This window comes from Hylobates moloch, unplaced genomic scaffold (genome assembly GCF_009828535.3).
Source record: "Hylobates moloch isolate HMO894 unplaced genomic scaffold, HMol_V3 SCAFFOLD_11, whole genome shotgun sequence".
In the NCBI taxonomy this organism is placed as follows: Eukaryota; Metazoa; Chordata; class Mammalia; order Primates; family Hylobatidae; genus Hylobates; species Hylobates moloch.
In genome coordinates this window covers 15722096-15738710 of record NW_026652286.1, presented here as the reverse complement: position 1 = coordinate 15738710, position 16615 = coordinate 15722096, and the positions used below count along the sequence as shown (strand labels likewise).

The window sequence follows — 16615 nt, the reverse complement described above, 5'->3', positions numbered from 1 at the left end:
TATTAAAAAGGACAGAGTGGGAAATATCCTTGCCTGGGATTGGTGAATCCAAGCTTCTCTTTTCAGCTCTATCTGTTCATGTTTTAGGAGCTGAGTCTGTCTCTCCAGGTGAGGTGATTGGATCTGGTTCTGAATCAGCTGGTCCAAGCTTGCCTTTTTTCCATGGGTCTCGCTGCACACTTCTCTAGTGCTTCCCATGAACACACTTAATTGGCCGTGTGTCAGCTCAATTGCTGAGCTGATCTAAGTCATGATGAATCTTTCCTGCTCTTTGCCCCTGGCCCCAGCTTGCCACATAATTCTGTATCATCAGCACTCACCATGAATTTACATTTGTTCTTTTTTTTCTGGGTCATTTATAAAGCTGGAGGCAGAAAGCACCCAACATATGGATTTGGAGGAATTGTGTTTTAGCCTTTCCACTTTCCTGTTGAAAATTAATAGCAAAAGCACACATATATTTGTGACATTTGTGGATAGAAAAGGGGTCACTGTCAAGGGATACTTTGGGGAGAGATTTGGTGATGGACGGGGAAGCTGTTGAGAGACAAAGACAGGGGTCCCTGATGATTACTGGTTGAAAGGTTGCTGGAAAATTCCATCAACTGTGAAGATGGGAGTCAGTTGGAGAAAGAGAGAAATAGATCAAGAGTCCATTTTAAAAAATGTTGATTTTTGAGAAGTTGGCAGAGAGATCCAGGAGGGAATTGGATAAAGAAATCTGCAGCTCTAAAATGAGGTCTGGGCTGGAGACAGGAATTTGGGAGTCATTGACATGTAGCCCTGAGACTGGAGGAGCTTGTCCAGGGTTTTGTAGACGGTGCTTCATGTTATAGACAATATGTTGTCTTCTTCCTTCAGAGCAGGCCGCAGAATTGACTGAGATGTGTAACTTTCATGTCCCCTCATGAGCAAACAGCATGTTTCTACTCTGTGATGTGTATGTTAGAGGGCATGTATATCTGTATTTCTTTTTTATTCTCTCCAAAAGAAAATTCATTATGCAAAACATTATCAAGAAATGCAGCTCGTAATAAAGATGTTGGAGAACTGAAAAAGAGAGCTTACATGCACCCCTAACAGCAAAACTCTCCACACATTTCCAGCAGATGTATGTGTCCTTCCGTGGTCACCTTCTCTCCCACCATCACCTGTGTTTTTCTCCACTGCCACCCTTCCTCCGAAAAAGCTTAGTTGTGCCTTTATTGTTCTAAACAGTTCAGCTCTGGCCACTAATTTGCATATTCCTGTCAGTAAGAGAAACCTCCTGCAGTTAATCAGGCCCACCTCCTCAAAAGGGAGTATGATAGCAATAGCATTAATGTAGCATACGTGTTGGGGGAGCTCCCCCAACCTCAACTTTAGTATGAGGTGCAGGGTGGGATTGCAAGAAGGGTTTCTCAACCTTGGCACTATTGACATTTGGGGCTGGATAATTCTTTTTTGTTTGGGAGGGGGAAAGTGCTGTGCATTACAGGATGTTTAACAGCATCTCTGGTCCCTACCCGCTATATCCCTCTAGCACACTTTCACCCCATCCCCCGCCTTCAGTTGTGATTTCTCAACTTCTTGGAATAAATCCCCAACTCTCTCATTCACAAATTTTGTGACTCTGGACAAATGAACTAGCCTCCATATGCCTCAGTTTTCTCATCTAGAAAGTAGGGGTAATCATAGTACCTACTTCATAGCATTCTAGTGAAAATTAAATGATTTAATACTTCTGAGGGGCCAGGTGCCATAGCTCACATCTGTAATCCCAGCACTTTGGGAGGGTGAGGTGGGGTGGATCGCTTGAGTCCATGAGTTTGAGACCAGCCTGGGCAACATGGTGAAACCCCATCTCTACTAAAAATATGAAAAAGTAGCTGGGCATGGTGGTGTGCACCTGAAGTTCCAGCTACTTGGGAGGCTGGGCAGGGAGGATTGCTTCCACCTGGGAGTTCAAGACTGCAGTGAGCCATGATTGCACCACTGTACTCTACCCTGGGAGACAGAATGTGACCCTGTCTCAAAACAAAACAAAACGAAACAAAAAAGCTTGTGAGGGCCTGCATATAAAAAGTACTCTGTAAATGTTACCTCTTATTATTCCCAGGGACTTATCAAATTATTCCTTCTGATAGGAATAATTCTAGATAGGAATAATTCCAGATAGAATGTTCTACATAGAATTCTCCCTGATAGGTGCAGCAAACCACCATGGCATATGTATACCTAGGCAACAAACCTGCACGTTCTGCACATGTATCTAGGAACTTAAAGTAAAATAAAATTTTAAAAAATGTTCAAAGGAGATGCTCAGAAATGAGTCTCCTATATCAAAAAGTGAACAGTGACAACCAAATTAGATTAGTCCAGGAGGGAAAAAAAAAAAAAAAAGAACTCTCCTCAAGAACTCTCCTCAAGAGGAGCTCTGGTGCATACAATTTTTTTTTTTTCCAATTTGACCTAATAATTTTATTCTTAACCTCAGAATAACTAAATTCAACTCCTGTTTTCAAAACAGGATTTGAGTGTTAATCCAGCTCAGTGAACAAAGATCAATGACTTTTTATTTTTTATTTATTTATTTTTTTTAAGTATATGTAGGTAGTAAAAACCTAATGTTTGACACCAGGTTGTCCCCTTGACTCTAATTCTCTAGCCTACCTAAGGGTGGGAACTTGTGCTTAAATAAAGCAGCTTGAACATCCAGCCTATACGCAAAGGAAAACCGGGCATCCTCCTCCTCACCCCGGGAATGTGTGTGTGCAGTTGTGTTTCTACTGGAGAACTTTGCTCCGATTATCCCACTAAATTCTTGATCTTCCTCTGACCTGGCAGCTTCACCTGCTCCTTGACCCCTGCCTCCCACAATGAGTGATAGTTCTTTCCTTTGATATCCCAACAGGGAGTTGTGTGGGGGAGAGTTTTTACTGGTAATTCAGCAGGAGTGAATGGCGAACCACCTAAAGATGCACATTACAACGTAGTTAAGCCTTTTTTTTTTTTTTTTTTTTTGAGGCAGGGTCTCCCTCTGTTGCCCAGGCTGGAGTGCAGTGGCACAATCTCTGCTGACTACAACCTCCGCCTCATGGGTTCAAGTGATTCTCCTGCCTCAACTTCACAAGTAGCTGGGACTACGGATGTGTGCCACCACGCCTGGCTAATTTTTGTATTTTTAGTAGAGACGGGTTTCACCATATTGGCCAGGCTGGTCTCGAACTCCTGACCTTGTGATCTGCCTTCCTGGGCCTCTCAAAGCACTGGGATTACAGGTGTGAGCCACCGTGCCCAGCCTAGTTAAGTCTTTTAGCAGTGCTTATCCCCAAGGACTTCTCCCTGGCTCTCTCCTCTCTCAGGTCCCACCTTCTTTCATCTTTCAGAACCCAACCCTCTGACCCTTCTCATCTCTTCCAGCTTTTCTTTGTTCCTGGGCTTGCCACCTGCCGCCTCAAAATTCATCTTTCTTTACTCTGCAGAGCAATTTGGTTCCATTTGTTTCACTCCTGTGCCATAGGGAGGAACCCTGAGAAAGATCCTTTTACAAAATGGCACCTCAAGGAACTTGAATTTTAAGAGACAGTTCTGATTCCTCAACCAGCTTTTGAGAATTTTTTCCTGCATATGCTTATGTATCTTCATATAATATTATAGAACACACAGCCCCATATCTCACCACCAGTCTTTTAGGAATTGTTGCCATTTTTGTAGATAGCTTTTTAGTATTTTGTTTTCTTTAAAAAATCAACTTTATTGAGATAAAATTTTCATACAATAAATGCATTCATTTTAAGTGTGCAGTTTGATGAGTTTTGACAGCTGTATATACCCATGAAGACATGACCACAATCAAGGTATAGAAAATTTGCATCACCCCACAGAAGATGCCTAGTGCCTCTGTATAGCACCCCAGTCCCCAGACAATTACGGATCTGCTTTCTGTAACTACAGATTAATTTTGCCCATCCTATAATTTTTTTTTTTTTTTTGTAGAATCTCACCCTGTCGCCCAGGCTGGAGTGCAGTGGCGCAATCTCGGCTCACTGCAACCTCTGTCTCCTGGGTTCAAGTGATTCTCCTGCCTCAGCCTCCCAAGTAGCTGGGACTACAGGCACGTGCCACCACACCCAGGTAATTTTTGTATTTTTAGTAGAGATGAGATTTCACCATGTTGGTCAGGCTGGTCTCGAACTCCTGGCTTCATGTGGTCTGCCCATCTCGGCTTTCCAAAGTGCTGGGATTACAGGCGTGAGCCACCGCGCCCAGCCCTAGAATTTTATATAATCAAATCATCCAGTATGAACTCTTTTGTGTCTAGCTTCTTACAGTCAGCATGACCTTTCTGAGAGTCATCCATGTTGTGTGTACCAGTAGGTCTTCCTTTATTGGTAAGTAGTTTCCATTGAGTGGATATATAAAAATTTATCTATCCATTCGCCTGCCAAAGAACATTTTCTGGCCTTTTTTTTACATGCATATTTGTGTTTAATCATTGTATGAATTAATGTAATTATTATATAGAGAGAATTTGGAAAGTAAAAACAAAGCAGAAAGAAGCAGAGAGGAGAACGCAACCTAATTTTTCAATCAGTGGCAAACATGTTTGACACTTTGACATATTTCCTTCTCACAATGTTTTCTTTTTCAATTTTGCACATATTTAAGTTAATGTTCTGCATATTACTTATATACTGCTTCTGTCACTTAAGTTTTACATCATAAGTACTTTCCTAAAAGCTGTTAAGAACGGAGTAGATGGTGCCGACGTAGAAAGGTTGTCAGGATACAGTGTTAAGTGAAACTGTTGAACAGTATATTAAGTGTGATCACATTTGCAAGGGGACAAGCAGTGGATGTTTGTGAGAGGGAAAGTGAGTAGCTGAACTTCAGAAAGTTAACCTGAAGCTGGACTGTGGAAGGTCTCCTCAGTCATAGTAAGGATTTTGGATTTATTTGGAGTAAAATAGGGAGCTATTAGAGGGTTTTGAGGAGAGAATTGATATGACATGATATGTGTTTTAAAAGGCTGTTTCTAGACAATATTGAGAAAAGACTATTGGGCAATATGGATGGAAGGAGGCTAGGTTGGCAGCTATTGAAATAACCCAAGTGAAAGGTAATGGCAGTGGAGAGGATGGGAGATGGTGAGATTCTGGATGTATTTTAAAGGCATGTCCCATGGACTAGATATGATGTGTGAGACAATGATAAAAGTCAGAGATTATGCTAATAGTTTTGAACTGGGCAATTGAATGGATAAAGTTGCCATTTGCTAGGTTAGAGAAGATTGGGAAGTATAGTGTGGGGAGGGAGAGATGGGGAGCTTGGTTTAGATGGGTTCAGTTTAAGAAAGCTTTTATACATCCAAGTAGAGATGGTGGTTGAGCAGCTGGATATATGAATTTGAAGCTCTGGGGAGTGAAGCAGGATGAAAATATAATGTGGAATTCATCAGCATATAAATAATATTTAAAGACAGTAGATTGGATGAAATCACCAAGGTAAATGAGTTCAGATAAAGAAGAAAAGAGATCCAAGAACTAAACTCTGGGCATTCCACCATTATGAGGAAAGAGACATGAAGATAAAACGTCAAAGGGAAATGAGAAGGAGCAGCCAGTGAAGAAGAAAGAGAACCAGGAGAGTGTGGTGTCGTGAAGACCAAGTGGGAAAGGTGTTTGAAGGAGGAAAGAGGGGCCAACTATATTAAAACAAAGTTGTTAGCAACTTAAGTTGAAGCCTGAGAATTGGTGACTGGATTTAGCAACATGGCGGTCTTGGTGATGGTCACAGCAGCAATTATGGAGGAATGGTGGGGCAACAGCCTGGCTGGAGAGGGATCAGGAGAGAATGGGAGGTGAGAGCTTAGATCAGGACCAAAAACTTGGTTAAAAGTCTGTGCAATGGATTTTTTTTTCTTACAAGAAAAGATGACCGGAACTAGGTTTACTCAGTTTTGAAAGGGAAGCGGTGTTAGTCAGTTCTGGCTGCTATAACAATGTACCACAGACAGGGTGGCTTAGAAACAACAGAAGTTTGTTTCTCACAGTTCTGGAGGCTGCAGGTCTGAGACCAGAGTGCCAGCATGGTTGGGTTCTGGTGAGGGCCCTTTTCTGAGTTGCAGACTACCAACTTCTTGTTGTATCCTCACGTGGAAGACAAAGAGAGAGAGTTAGGTCTCTGACCTCTTCTTCTAGGGGCACTAATCTCACTCAAGAGGGATCCACCCTCATGACCTAATCACCTCTCAAAGGCCTTATCTCCAAATACCATCACATTGGGGTTAGAGTTTCAACATATGAATCTGCAGGGACAAAAACTTTCAGTCTGCTGCAGAAGTTAGTATGGCAACTAGACATACCATTCCTCAAGAGGAAATAGACACATTCTAGAAGGAAAAAGTAAGAAGTACCAGAATGGATGGGAGTCAGAAGCTCAGCAATCCCAGATGCACTCTGTCTAATTCATTGTACGACTTTTATCAAGATTTGATCTCTCTAGACCTGTTCTTGCATCTGTAAAATGAACGTTTTGAACTAGAAAACTTCTGAAATCATTATATAATTTAAAATACTATGGCATCCTCTAAGTATTTACAGATCTTTTACATAAAGCATTGTGAATGGCTTTTTTCCCCCTCCCTCTGGCTGTTAATAGCTTTCTCCACAGGGCCCTAACTCTATTCTTGACCCTCCGAAACCTGCAGATGACTTTGTCATCTTTTCTACCAAGAAGGAAGGTCATGACAGAGGAACATTCTTTAAATGCCTTTCCTTGAACTCGCAAGTTCCTCATGCCTCAGGAGAAAAAGAGTTTCTCTTCCTTTCCATCTGTACACTCATCCCATCACTTCCCATCCCTCTATACAAGTTAGAAATAGAGGGGGAGTAAATGAACTTGCTTTCAGTCCTTGGTAGGAAGGGGTTATTATACCCATTCCTCAGACAGTAAAACTGAGGCTCAGAGAGCATAAAATAATGCTGAGATTTACACCACTGAAAAGGGAGGGTGTGAGGCTGTGACCCAGGTCTGCCTGACTCCTCAGCTCTTCTGTCTCACCGCAGTCTTCTTTGAATGGAATGCATCCATAAATGAATGGCTCGTTCTTTATTTTTTTCTGTGCTTTTTTTTTTCCAACAGCATTATCGTCTGTGTGCTGGTGTTATTGTTTATGTTGACCTGGCTGCAGATGCCTCTTGGCAAGATGCCCACCTGAAAGTCTGTTTACCTGCTAACTATTGTAATTTTTTAAAACTCTTGGCTTATATAGGGCTCTTTTCAATCGTGGACTTGGACCTTTTAAATCCTAATGCCACCTGTGCAAAAGAATTCACTAGTATGTTACCTGTTAAATGCAGTTCAAAAATATGCAAAACTAAATATGTTCAGGGGCATGTCTGCAGTAAAATTATAAAGAAAAGGAAGAATGAGTCTGTAAGTTAGCAATTGCCACAAACATATTATATAAGGAATTGCTTAAAACCTAGTGTCTTAAAGCCACAGTCATGTATTCTCATGGAGCTGGGGCCTGGCCAGGGGTTGGCTGATCTAGGCTGGCTTGGCTGGGGCAACTCAGCCCCGCTCCACTTGTCTTTCATCCTCTTCCTTGAGTAGCATACTAGTCCAGCCATATTCTTTTTGCGGTGATGGCAAAGGTGCAAAAAGGCAACTGGAATCATGGAAAGATTATTGAGGCCGGGGCTCAGAACGGACATATTTCTGCTTCCTTCTATTGGCCAAACCCAAAGATATGGGGAGATGTGCCTTCTCCACAGTGGGAGGTCTCTGCAGAGTTACATAGGAAAAGGTGTAGATACAGTAAAGGGTGAAGAATTGGGGCTGGCAATATAATCTACCAGAATAACAAAACACAAAATTCAAGATAGTGTTTACTGGTGGGCCAGGGGACAGGAGGTTTGGAATCAGGGAACAATGCCCAAAGGGCTGCAATGAATCTGTTAATGTTGTGGTTCTGAAGCCAGGTTGTAAGTACATGGCTGTTTATTTTCTTGTTCTTTATAGCTGATATAGTCTGTGTATGAAACATTGTTTAGAATTTTTAAAAAGTTACTGGAATCAGATAAATGAATAGTAAAAGTTGCAACTTTTTGACAGTCTCGCATTCTATATTATTTCAGCTTCATTGTTTAAATGTGTGTTTCTCTTTACTAATTTCTGATTTGCTAATTTTGTTTACTTTTACTTGCCAATACAAATAGTGGTTTGGTTATCTGACATCTGGACATTAATATCATCTACATGCATATTTATAATCCTAGTATGCTGCTCACACTTTAAAAAAACCTCAGACTTTACATTTTAACCGAGTTCATTTTCCTTAGTTGCTCTCAAAGTAAACTCATCTAAAACCATAAATTATTGTCCTGGCAGTTATTAGTCTGGATTGATTAGGTTTGATCTCTGGGTTAATTTCACATGTAATCATATTATAGTTAGTCACACCTAGTGGCTCTATTAATTCGGATGTATTTGCACTTCCTTACCTATTAATTACAACCACCTCTGAAGACTGATTGGGCCTCAGCTACCAACAAAAAGCAATCCCCATATATCAGAGAACAAATTACTGCCTCCCAAACTAGGAGAACTTGGTTGGCTTGGAGGCTCTGTAGGAATATTATTGATGACATCTTTATTTTCTTCCTTCCTTGAAGATGAATGGTGTACCTGCTAAATGAACCAGCAATATCAAGGCCAGGTCTACAGTCTGGCAGAATTTGCTTGGACTATGATCTGGGAATGAAGCAATGGGAGAAGCACACATACAACATCAATGCAGATTTTATTTATAAAAATTTAAAAACATGTATTTTGTTGAGGTCCACTTCATAAAACTTGCTCACCTTTCTCTTTTTATTTGAAGACTATTCTCTGCATAGATACATTTGGGCATACGTTAAATAGAAAATCGAAGCTAGTTCTGTACTTAATCAGCAAAACACAGTAAGCATACTCCAAGCTTGAACTGCCTGCTGTCCAAGTCTTATCCAAAGCCCTGCTGAGAGAAGCACTATTCAGGGAGCATTATTTGAGGGACATGTGGTTCTATCTGTTCCTCCATAAAACCTGTTCTTAATTTCTGCATTCAGTGGGACCCTCAGAACCTATGTGGCCCCTCAAAGCACTGTTTTCAGTGAGGTCCAATTTTGTGCATTAAGATGCCAGCTTGACTTAAAGACAAAAACTACACTGAGCTTACTGTAGGTCTTTTATAAGGGACATTACAATCTACATTTCTTAGTAGGTGAAACCCCGCATAACAAAATTCTCTTTATTCTAGGTTCAGAGAAAAGCTCATCATCCCTTTAGCAACTCAGCATCTCCTCACAGAAAATCGAATTCTATAATGGGTTGTGTTTCTGTTTTCATTCTGGCCACTAGGGAGCTAAACGTTAGTTTTGAAGCTCAACTCCCGTAACTGTTTACAATGTCACCATCTGCACACTTGCATTCTAACTCTCGTCTTTAACTCGAGTATTTATTTTAATTTATACTTTCATTTGATTTTAGTTTTTGCTGATGGTTTTTAGACTTTGTTTTAGTTTTTGTTAATGCTGGATTTTATTGCATGTCTAACATTGAAAAACACATATGGGATGTGAATAAATAATAAACATCAAGAGTTACCGTGAAGACATTAACCATAAAAATGTGTGGCTATGGCCGGACAGAGGTATGGATAGGGAGTTAGGCTGGGCAGCCAGCAGCCTGATGTATGTACATGAGTGCCACAATCTTCACTATCACTCAAAGGCAGAGTCACTACCTTCTTAACAGGTAGCACAGTGCTCTTCCCTGTCTTCAAAGCCTGAGACTCCTATTTCCTCTAGCCTGAGGCTGTTGCCCTTCCTACCCCCCATAACTCCAGAAAATCCCCGGGGACAAATTGAGGCCACAGCATCTAGCTGTTTTCTGTGCTGCCCTCAGGTCACTTCCACTAAATCTCTCCCTCTTTTTTTGGGGGGGGGGGGGATGGAGTCTCATTCTATTTCCCAAGCTGGAGTGCAGTGGCACGATCTCTGCTCACTGCAGCCTCTGTCTCCCAGGTTCAAGCGATTCTCTTGCCTCAGTCTCCTGAGTAGCTAGGATTACAGGCACCCGCCACCACGCCCAGCTAATTTTTGGAGTTTTAGTAGAGATGGGGTTTCACCACGTTGGCCAGGATGCTCTTGAACTCCTGACGTCAAGTGACCTGCCTGCCTTGGCCTCCCAAAGTGCTGGGATTTTGCCTCCCAGGTGTGAGCCACCAGGCTCGGCCCACTAAAGTCTCTCTTTTGACCTGCACAGAGTCCTTCCTCTCCATGTCCAGCAGCTGGAGGTGGATCCAGGAGGGTCTTCTCTGCATGGCTGCAGGTACCCTTGGAAGTTCTGGAAGATGTGAAGAGTAAAGTACAGTGAAACAGCCACTGCAATACACTCTGATATGTTTCATCCAATGGGGGTGGCATTTACTGAGACACAGGGCTGGGCACTGTGGGGTGATGCATAGAAGAGACAAGGCTGAGCCTCTAGGTGCTACTACCCTGCTAGCAGCACAGCCATGCAACCAACTGTGGGACCAAGAGTGTTGTCTGTTCTCAACTTTTAATACGTTTAATTTTTTTCTTTTGCACTGGGTACTCTTCATCTGACAAGGTGTAGCAAATTCTCTTTAGGAGATAAGAGCAGAGCTGTCCTGGTTGGGTGGACTAGGCTTTCAGGCTTGCCCAGCTAAATGTCTCTGTGCTTCCAGCTCCTCCACTTCTGGGTAAATAGAACCCTGGGGTTCCTCAGAGAACAGCCTGAAAAACCATTAATATGGCAATGTATAGCAGTTAACTACCTGGGTTTGAATCCTAGCTTTGTTACTCACTAGCTCTTGATCTTGACAAAGTTACTTAACTTCTTGGACGCTCAGTTTCTTCATCTGCAAAATCAGGACAGAAATTATGCCTGTTTCATTGGGGTTTTGAGGTTTAAATGAGCTCATGCATATAAAATACTCAACATTAATTTAGTGGTACTACTTAGTCAATAAGTGATGAGGACTCATAAGCTATAGCTATTAGTCTTATTAAGGACTTATTGCTATTAGTCTTGTCATTGAACTGAAAGAGTTACTGGATTCAGTAAATGAGGGAGATCGAGCTCTGTCAATCTGAGACCTCTCAAAGAGGAGATAATTTTTCCAGTCAGGGAGATGGTGTAAAAGCAGCCACATGATCCAGCTGCAAGTCAAGTATCAACAAATTTAAGAGATTGTTTTCTTTAATCACAAAAATATCACATTCTGATTTTTCAAAAAACAATGAAAACTGTTCCACGGTAAAATTTTGGCAGGGTGATCTTCAGCAGGCCATCTGACCCCCTGAGCCAGTTTCCTTTTCTGAAGAACAGAGGCAATGAACCTCTGTTCTCAGAGTTTTGGGGAGGCTCAAATGAGGCTTGAGAGTGCCAAGCATCCTCCGAGCTGTTTGTCATCGAGCCCCAAGGAGCCCTTGGCACCTAGTAGGCGTCAGTAAATATTTGTTGCATCTGAACTCTTTCCATCTGGGAAGCCCTCCAATGGCCTGGAATCTCCAGCTCTCCCACTAAGCAGGTCAGAAAAGCAACTTAAAGGATCCATTTTAGTGTCCATTTTCTCACTTTTCCCCCTGAAAAACCACTTACAAAGCTGCCAACTTTCTCATTTGGCTTTTTCTGGCCTGGTTTCATCTTATTAACGGTCACTTCATTCATCAGCATAAGGAAGACTCCATTCTGTCAACAGGAGGGCAGGGCTTGGCCTCCAGTCACAGGGCAATGGCGGGGGCGGAGGGGCCTGGAAACAGCCATAGGGTAGGCTTAATGAATAAAAAGTTGCGGTTGAGAAGGCCCAGGATTCCCAAACAGCCCTCCCTCCACCCCCAAACAGCTGATCATTGGATAGTGAGGAAGCAGGTGCTCCTTCAGAAAACCCTGTTCATTCATTCATTCATTCAGTCATTCATTCAACTACTCATTCATTCACAACTATTTCTCGAGTGCTTATTATGCACGGGGAATAGAATGCTGAACAGAAAAGCACACCCACTCCCTGCCCTCATAGAACTTACAGTTTGGGTCACATTAATCAAATGATCCTCGCCATCTTTGGGGCTATGGTGCATTCCGGGGAGGCTTCCTGAGGAGGTGACCCTGATCTAAGATCTAAAGGAGACCTTGGAGGAAAGGGGCTGTGGGGATTGGAGAGATGGTTCAAAGAACATCATATGCAAAGGCTCTACAGAAGGAAGAACGTTTTTGGGACACAGACAAGCAAGATCGAGAAAGTTCGCTTGCTTTTGATGGGACCCTTAGGCTGGAGACACGCTGGTCACCAAGTAGCGCCAGGTGCTCAGGCAGAAGTCAGCCGACTCTGGGTTCGAGTCCCAGCCCCACTGCTGGTCAGCTCCTTCTTAGACCTCAGTTTTCCGCTGTAAAATGGGACTAAGGCCATTCTTGTAGGCCAATGGTGAGGATGGGAAATACGCACGTCATTACCCGATGGGACGATGCCAGCCCCTCTCGTCCACCGACGCGGCCCCAGCTAGGATTCTGAGCAGGATCCGGGGGGGGGATCCGCGCGTCTAGGGCTGGAAACCCGCCGCCACAGCGGGCTCGAGGTCGTCCCCGCCCGCAACATATGCGCGAAGGAAAGTGCTACGAACGTCAAATGGCCGCCCCCCGCCGGCGCCATCTGCTCTGCGAAGCAGAAACCGCGGCAGCTGCGCGCCCATTCCCTCCGCCCGCGCCCCGCGCCCCGCGCCCCAAGTCCGGATCCGCCGCCTGGCGGCACCGCGGACAGCGCCAGCCCCGGGGTGGCGGGCGCGGGGCTGGGGGCGCTGGGAAGAGGGGTCCGCTGTAAGGCCCTCCCGCCGCCTCGGGGCTAGTCTGGGTCCAGCCACTTCACCTGTGTGCTTGAAATGTCATTTCTTTACCAGCCAGGCTGCCGTTTGTTTGGCTCCGCTCTGCGGGGGCATACCAAAGCACGAATAACTGGTCCCTGAGACAGATAAACCTGGGTTCTAATACCAGCTCAAAAACCAACCAGCTGTGTGGTATTAGGCAAGTCGCTTAACTTCTCTGGACCTCTGTTTTGTCTTAGGGTTGCTAGGAGGATTAAATAGAAAGTTCTATGTGAAGTGTTTAACACAGTGCCTGGCACATAATAAAATGTAACTGCTAGCTAATTATTTTATTCAAAGCTTACTTTCCTAGGGCTTTATGGTTACTCGCTGGGTTTGTGTAGCCCCTTAAAATTTCAGCTTGCTGCCCATCCCCACTCTCCTGCATTCTTCTTCAAACGTGGATGAACAGGCCCAAAGATGCTGCAGCTTTTTGGAACATTTCACTACTACATTGGGAAATCCCTGGATCCCCCACACTCTCCTGATCCTGAAAGAGACTCAGTTTGCAAATGTCTTTTGATGTTGTCCAGAGCCATCCGTTATAACAAAGGCCATTTTCAAAATGGTAAAAGTTCACGAAAGGACTGGCTAGAAGAGTGGCTGGTGGGAAGGCAGGGTGGTAACAGAAGGTAGACTGAGAACACGGAAATGAGAAAATAAAGAGGCCCAAGGCAGGGAGGTGGCTGCATTCATTACATTAAAAATGGATCATTCCAGGATTTCATCTAGAGCAAAGGTAATCAGAAGTCATGGGCTTTCATTAACATTTTACCACTTAGCATTTTGGCTATGCTTCTTTAGGCAGTTGAGTTCACAAACGTTCACTGAGTGGCTGCTATGTGTCAGGCTCTGTGCTAGGCTCTGGGACTAAAAAAGTGACCAAACCTAGACTGTGCCCTCAGGAGTTGATGGCCCAGTGGGAATCAGACAAGCATGGGTGGAATGGTGGAGGGTGCCTCAGGGCCCCAAAGAGAGGCCTATCAACATTCTAGGGGTTTAGTGGGAGTCACCAAGTTTTACCACACCTCATTTCCCCATCTGAGGCTCTGGGCTCACAATCCCCACCTGCAAGGCTTATGATAAGTAGCAGCTGAGCCTCTCTTTACAAACCTACCCTGCGCCCCACCCCAAAAGCTCAGCACTCTGCTTTCCTTCAGCACCCAAGCAGCTGCCACAACCTTGAAGACTAAAAAGAGGAAAACACGAGAAAACGCTATATACAGGAAATCATTGCACAGCACAAGAGATGTGTATTACAAACCCCGACGTCAAAGGTCACCTGCCATACTCCATGGTGCTTTGGGTGCTAAAGAATATGAATGGAAGATGATGATGGAGGTGAAGGGAAAGTGAAGGAGAAGTGGAGGGGCAAGAGTCGAAGAGGAAGATTTGTCTTCTACAGAAAAGCTGTGTCATGTTTATTATTTTAACAAATGTGTGATTCAACAAATACGTACTAAGCATATATTCTTTGCAAGAAAGTGAACAGACCAAAGTCCCTACTCTCAGGAACTTATAGGTTCCTAGTGGGGCTTCAGAGTGCAATCAAGTAACCAAAACATATGAAGGGGTTGGTGATGAGTGCTCTGAAGGTGATAAAATAACAATAAAGGGTTAGGAGCAACAGTGACTGCTGATTTATGTGGCATCTAAGCGTGTGAATCCTAATATTCAGATAATTTTTTGTCTGAACCTAGCCGTCCTTTTGGGGGGGGGAAGCAAATTATTCATGTCTAACTCTAAGTAAATATGTTCAATTCACCTTAAATTTTCTAAAACAGTCTTCTATTAGAACATATAGGCAAAATGAGCCTTTAAAAAATACCCTTAAACCTGTTCAGATTCAACTAATACAACATGTCAATATAGAGGCTTCTAGAGTCTTTTCTATGCATATACTATATATATATATATATATATATATATAATTTAAAAGGGATCATTACATACTGTGTTATAATAATATTCCATGATATACTTTCCTTACTGGCAGACATATTTTGGCAATATTATCTTAAATAACTCTATATTATTCATTGTATCTGTGCATCCAATTTAATTAACGGATCCCCTATGATGGAGCATTATTTTAAATAATGCCACAGTGAATCTCTAAATATTTGCCCACATCCCCTGTTAATTCCACACTCACAGAGTCCTAAGTGTTTTCCTGGAGACTTTGGGACACTCTCAGGCAACAGAGGAGCAGAGAAACGTGATGGTGTTTTTGAGGTGAGGAGGTACCACCTTTTGGGGCCATCTCCCTGCAAAATAGGTAGCCCAATTCCTTAAATTTGGGGGCTGCTTTTGGCTTAAGTCTGGCACCCAAGACTATTTTGCCTAGAAAAGGTCAACTTTTTTTAAAAAAAAAATTGTCAATTAGCTCATTGTCTTTATTAAATTACTTATATAATACAACTTAAGGGACCCTGAAGTGTGCTGCAAGCCTCTTGGGGACACCACTTTTAGTGTGTGTGATCTGGAGCAGTTGTCCAAGGTCTCCAAGGCTTGATGTTCTCATTCATGAACTGGGGATGATAATAACATTCCTGTCTTAAAAAGAGTTATTGCAAGGAGGGAATGAGATGATGTGCATGAATGTGCCTATGCTAAAGAAGGAGGCTGCTTTATTCACAATAGCTGATGTATGCCAGGACCTTTGCTAAACACTTTGCATATTTAATCCTCGAGAGAGCTCGGTGGGGTAGGTATTATCATATCCATTTTATAGATTTAGAAACCAAGGCTAGAGAGGGTAAATAACCTGCTAAGGAAATTGAACTGCTATTTGCCATCAGATCTATCTGAATTCAAAGCCTGTGCCTCAAACACTACTCCATCCTGCCTCCCCAGCTACACTTTAATTGGGTTACCAATGCAATCCAAATGTTCCATTAGCATTTTAGTATCCAAATCCCCACTACCGTAAGCCTCCACCAACTCATGTTGTAAGTCCTGACTCCTGAGGCATTCTCCTCCCCTACTGTTTCTGGACCTCTTACCAAGGACTGAAATGAATTTACCCAAATTAATGCATGCTGCCATGTCTAGTCAAGTTGGTCCTCTAGAACCCCTGTCCACAACAGGCCCATGGTGAGCTGGAATGTCCCACTGCCACTCAATTGTTGTGGCAGATCTCTGGCAGTGTCTCAATGCCAAGGAGCAAGGATTCTGCTCTTGCTACTCCCATGTTGTAGATTACTCCCCAGTTACCCCTACCTGCAAAATGAGTAAGATTACCCTTGGTTTGGGTTATGTTCAGTTGAGGAAGGCAAGGATACTGCAGTAGGTAGAACCACAAAGCAAGGGCTCAATAAGTTTTCTACTTTTTTGAAGCTCTTTTTACTTTTTTCCCCCTGACTCAACCTTTGCCCCTCCCACTGAACCCTAAGCAGCCACCACATTTGTGCAGGTCATGCTGGAACCACGTTTCTACCACCAGCTGATAGGTAAAACTCCAATGTAAGCTGAAACTCCGTTGAAGTTTGACCTGGCCAATGATGTTTTCAGGAGATGGCTGGAGATGGTGTGGCTAAGTTAGAATGGGAATCCCACAGAGGGGGCTCCCAAGCATTCCAGAGTTGAGGGAGACCCTTTCAACAGTACACTTGTCATGGATCTTTCTCTTAGGGAACAGACATTCTGCCAAGATGGCTAAGTCAGAATGAGTTCTGATGTCAGCAGTTACCCTGAAAGCATCA

The 16615-nt window shown here is 43.2% G+C and overlaps 1 protein-coding gene across 1 annotated transcript in view; it reads left to right on the top strand.

Moving 5' to 3' along the window:
• Window positions 1–15138, top strand: part of LOC116476392 (uncharacterized) — a 171657-nt gene extending 156519 nt beyond the window's left edge. Inside the window, exon 4 of the transcript XR_004250208.2 lies at window positions 15069–15138. The gene's annotated coding sequence lies outside the window, so the exon portion shown is untranslated. The remainder of the gene's footprint in view (window positions 1–15068) is intronic.
• The last annotated feature ends 1477 nt before the right edge of the window (window positions 15139–16615 follow it).